Below are 5,772 nucleotides of genomic sequence, written 5' to 3'. Positions count from 1 at the left end.
GCTGCCCAGCTGGCCCGCAGCTCTCGCGGAACTCGGGCGGTGCCGGCCGCGGGGGCTGCCCGGACGGACATTTCGCAACACGCGGAAAGGGGGAGCGCGAACTGCTGCTAGGAACGGAAGCTTCAGGAAAGGAGGGAATGAGGGGTGGGGGGACTGTGAACGGCTGCGCGCCGGAAGTGGAGGTGAGAAGGAGTCGTCTGGAGAAGGGTGTCCCGGCTCGCGAGCTGTCAATCAGAACCGTGGCCCCGCCGCCCACAGGGCCAGCTCTCAAAGCGGGCGACTCCTCGCCAATAGCAGCGCGAGAACTGGGGTCGAAGTCCCGCCCCCTCAGCCTGCTCCGAGGGCTGAAGCGGACCTGGTTCCCCAGTGCAGCCTGTCCCTGCCTCGTCTTTTCCGGCTGCTAGAAGGCGGATACACTGCCGTTGCCACACCTCCCTCCGCCTCCTTCCCTCGGTGCCCGTGGAGCACCTTCTCCAAAGGATGGGCAACCAACAGCTCTACAAGCCCTTTATTGTTGGCCCTCCGTGTTGTCTCTGCAGAAGGCTGCTCTCTTTAGCAGGGCCTCTATTAACCTCCTTTCCTTGGCTCCGGCTCGTTGGGGAAACGGAGACACACAGCATCATTACAACACGGACACTCTTAAAAACAGAAAATTTACAATAAAAACCATCTGTCACAAATAGCTGTGGTCTTTTTTCGGGGGAAAGAGGAGCAGGTGTGTTTGAGCAAGACTAAATGTTTCCTAGTGTACTAAGAAAAGTCAATACTGACATTTTTAAGCAGCTCTAATACATCAGCATTTGACCTTGTAACGCCTCTTCAATGCCTAATACCAGTGGCAGGAAGTTAGTGTCTTGTACTTTCACAGAAGACTGCTTTTGGGGAGAAAAACTGATTTGACGTACAGAGCATATGCGCAGATATTTTCTGGTTGAGCACAGAAGTGTGGATTTGTAATGATAATTGTAATACTTTAATCAGTCTTACCTATGGGCTTCAAATAAATCAGGCCCTGTTGTGTCAGGGGATTTATATGTTATTAAAGGTGATTTATAAAGGGAAAGTATTGTGATTATCACCTTTTTGTGTCTCATAAAGAAGTCCATATATATATGGCCTTATAGACCATATATAAGAAGGCCATATATATGTGGCCTTATATACATACACACACACACACCACAGAATTCGTATGTATTTCAAAATCAAAATCAATCTGCTCTCTCACCTTGTGAAATTATGAGGCAATCGGCTAGTTATCTCAGGTGCCTGCACATGGACACACACAGCCCAGGAAACAAGCGGGAAGAATTGGAAGTCCTTGCGCAGTCACAGAACTATGATGCGACTGGAATAACAGAGACATCGTGGGATAGTTTACATGACTGGAGCACTGTCATGGATGGGTATAAACTGTTCAGGAAGGGCAGGCAGGGGACAAGAGGAGGAAGAGGAGTTGTACTTTATGTAAAAGAGCTGGATGAGTGTTTAGAGCTCCAGTATGAAACTGGAGATAGGTCTGTTGAAAGTCTCTGGGCTAGATCAGAGGGGAGAACGACAAGGGTGATGTCGTAGTTGGTGTCTGCTATAGACCACCAGGCCAGAAGGATGAGGTGGATGAGGCATTCTTCAAACAGCTAGTGGAAGTTTCCTGATCACAGGCCCTGGGTGGCTTCAATCACCCTGACATCTGCTGGGAGACCAATACAGCAGTGCACAGGCAATCCAGGAAGGTTTTGGAGAGTGTTGGGGACAACTTCCTGGTACAAGTGTTGGAGAAGCAAACTAGAGGCCAAACTATGCTTCACCTGCTTCTCACAAATGGAGACGAATTGGTGGGGAATGTAGTAGTGGATAGCGACTTGGGCAGCAGCAACCAGGAGATGATTGAATTCAGGATCTAGTAGGAAAGGAAGGAAGGAGAGCAGCAGAGTGCACACCTTGGACTTCAGAAAAGCAGACTGACTCGCTCAGGCACCTGATGGACAGGATCTCCTGCAAGGCCAGTCTGAGGGGGAAAGGAGACCAGAAGAGCTGGGGGTACGTTAAAGAAACCTTACTAAGGGTGCAGGAATTAACCATCCCCATGTGCAGGAAGGCTAGCAAGTATGGCAGAAGACCAGCTTGGCTTAGCAGAGAACATTTCAGTGAGCTAAAGCACAGAAAGGAAACTTACAAGAAGTAGAAATGTGGACAAACAACTAGAGAGGAGCATTGGTGATGCATACGGGGTGCACATGGGTGCACCCCCTGACAGAAGTGCTGCTGACTCTGCTGGTGGTGCCTGTGGGCAGTCACTGCTTGCCACCCCTCCCCTTGCCACTGATACCACCGGCCACGTCTGCAGGCGGTCCCTGATAGCTGCTGGCCACCACCAACGCTGCCAGCACCATCTGTGGGTGGTCGCTGACCGCCGGTTGGTGCTTACCGCCCTCCCCACCGCTGACACTGCCACAGCTGAATTCAGGAGCTTCCTGCTCGCTGCTGCCCCTGCCTCCACCACCTGCGCCAGTTGCCGGGCTCCCCCAGCCTGCAGGGGCACACATTGTTTATGGGGAGGAGTATAAGAATATTGATCGGGCAAGCAGGGATAAAATCAGGAAGGCCAAAGCACAACTGGAGTTGCAGCTAGCAAGGGACATGAAGGGTAACAAGAAAGGTTTCGACATGTTAGCAACAAGAGGAAGACCAGGGAAAGTGTGAGTCCTTTACTAAATGGGGCAGGCAATTGTTATAGGGCACTAAGGTGTGCCTGCTCCTTTAAGGGCAGAAACTGCCTAGAGAGAGGGCCCTAGCAGTCAGGCAGGAACCCCACAGATGCAGCTTACTGTGGCAGCAGGCCTAAGGAGGGAATTAGCCTGCACCTGCAGCTGGTCAGCTGACCGGAAGAGGCAGGGCCCTGGGCACATATAAACCCCAGGGCTGGGACTAGAGAGTTAGTTCCCTGCCAGCAGTCAGAGGGGAAGGAGCCTTCAGGGAGGAATTGCATAGCAATGTTGTCTTTGGGGCTAATGGGGCTCCAGGAGCTTACCAGGTACCCTTGCCTGCAAGGCACTTAATGCTGAGATAGAAGTTTTCCTCTTTTAAAAGGATAGACCACACCCTAAACTTTTTGTGTTATGTTATAGTCTAGGGGCTTATATTTTTGGTTGCTGTTTTATAGTACTGGAGCTTCAGGCTGAAGCTATTGGGGAAGGAGGAGGCCTCATTGGGGGCCCACTACAGTGTGGGGACCCCAGTGCCAGTGTGGGTGCAGTATTTGGGGTGTGGGGACCCCAGTGATGACCGGAGGCCAAGCTAAACTAAGGCCTTGGAGGGATAACATGTGAATGCCATCTGCGAAGCTTGGGGTGTAGTAGAGGCTCTGTTTGGAGCCATGCATCTAGCCCATAAGGCTGAGGGTGTCTTGAGAGGTATCCATTTGGAGCAGGACCCAAAAGGGGTCTGAAAACCCACAGGGTTCAGTGGGGTCTATCAGGACTGCCCAAGATACAAAACTTGAGGGCAGCCTCCCAACTTATTATAGTACAACAAGATGTGACAGGAGAGAGAGGGTGCCTGTTGGGCAGGATTAGCATGGTCAAAAAGCCTTAGGGGTATCATGGCCATCCCTGGGGGCCCCCATCCTGTGACAGCAGCCTAGTGACAGATGATGAGGAAAAGGCTGAAATATGAGCTAACAGTGTATCCTTGTTGCAAAGGAGGCTAACGGCATACTGGGCTGCATTAGTAGGAGTGTTGCCAAGAGACTGAAGGAAGCAATTCCTCCCTTCTATTCAGCACTGGGGAGGCCACATCTGGAGTACTGGTTGTGCAAACACTTTTATGTATTGGCTTAATGTTAAGGACTTGAGTGGTGCTGCTAACGGCAGTAAGAATTCCATGCTTTGTTAAGAATGTGGTGCTTAAATATTTGTAGGCTTGGAGTTGTAGTGTTTAATAACTTGCTATTTCTCAAATAAAACATTATACAATTTTTTTTTTTATTTTTTTTTTTTACATTTAGATGCACACTTGTAATTTCATGCCAGTTTTTAAAAAGTCTTAAAAGCTTTTAATTAGGAAAATTACATAATACAGGCAGTCCTCGACTTGCAATATGTCAAACTGCACCGTTTTGCACTTGCGTTTATAAATTGATACCCTGTTTCAACTTTCAACGTCATTTTCAACTTTACAATGTTTGATCTAATGAGATGCCATACTAGCGAACAAGCTTGCTGTGTCACCCATCTCCCTGGAGAACATCTGTCCAAACTTCCTTGAACACTTTCTTTAAGAAAGCATATAAGACTCCAGAAAAACCTGCAGCCAAGAACCCTTCAAAAAGTCCAGCAGTCGAGTCAAAGAAATCCTTTCAAATCAATGAGTGCTATTTACAATATAAATACATTGATGTTACTATATTAATCATCTATAATTGATAGAATACAAACTTCTGGGTTATTTTTGGTGAAAACAGGGTATCGGTCCTTGGTTCAAGAAGCAATCCCCCATTTATAACCTTGTTTCTTATGGAAAAAATTGGTTCCGAGTGACAATGTTTCGACTTACAATTGGTTCCTGAAAACCTCATCTTGTCTTAAGTCCAAGGACTGCCTGTGTACAGGAATTACAGCTCATACTGTAGTTTCAGCGTAAGGGTGGAATAATGGTGAATAAATTAATTGCCATATATAAGCCAGCACCATTAGCTTTGAATTGTAGTTAATTTTATCCCTTGAACATCACCTAAGGATAGCTGTGTGATTGTGTGAAGATAGAATAGCATGTAGCTGCTGAGGAAGACCTGGGTTTTTGCCAGTTTTGCTCACACTTAGTACTACCTTAATTCTCCTCAGTGAAACTGCTTGAAAAATGAGGAATAAGAATTTGTCCCTAAATTATAATACCATCTATACATGATGATAAAAAGAACTGTTAATGAATACCAGCTGGACCATTTTGACAATGAGAATTCTGTAGGTGTAGAAGAATGAAAAAATTGTCAAGCCTCATGATGTTTGGTATTTTCTTCAATGCCTAGCTCATGGAGTCATGTGTCTTATGTGAGAATCTTAGTGGTTATTAAAAAAAATAGTAAGATTGAATTAATGGATGCAGAGAAATTCTGAAATCATTAAACCCAAAGGTTAAAGAAAACAGTAGGCAAAATGTTAAAAAATCCAATATTTCTGCTATATACACATATTTAGAAGCATAGCAAAGTCAGACTGAAAGGGGCCTTGAGAGGTCATCTGGTCCAACCCTTTTGTTAAAGGCAGTATCATCTCTATCTAAATTCCCTCCCCTTTGAGGCTCACCCAAGTCTGGACATCTTCCAAAAGCACTGTAGAGCCCTCCTATTTGGGCAGGAATTTAGTCAGCAGAGATAAGCTGGGATATTTTTTAGGGGGGTTTCTTTCATATTTTATCTTACTATTCCACTTGCTTTTGTATGTTTTTTCTGTTGCTGACAGTAAGTTGCATTGGATCTTTGGGAAGGTTGGTATATAAGTCTAATAAGTAAATAAAATCAATCATTTGAAACGTGTGTTGTCCAACCTGCTCTTAAAACCTCCAAGGATGGAGATTCTAAAACCTCTTTAAGTAGCCTGTTCCAATGCGTAACTACCTTCATAGTCAGGAATTTGTTCATAATAGCCCACCTTCACTTTTTGCCTCTAGACCAAATAACCCCACTTTTCCTAGCCTTTCTTTGCAAGTGATGTTTTCTAGACCTCTGATTATGTTGGTTGCTTGCCACTGGACTCTTTCTAATTTTTAAGTACA

Source organism: Alligator sinensis, unplaced genomic scaffold, assembly GCF_000455745.1.
Source record: "Alligator sinensis unplaced genomic scaffold, ASM45574v1 scaffold686_1, whole genome shotgun sequence".
Taxonomy (NCBI): Eukaryota; Metazoa; Chordata; order Crocodylia; family Alligatoridae; genus Alligator; species Alligator sinensis.
This window is presented reverse-complemented; position numbering follows the sequence as displayed.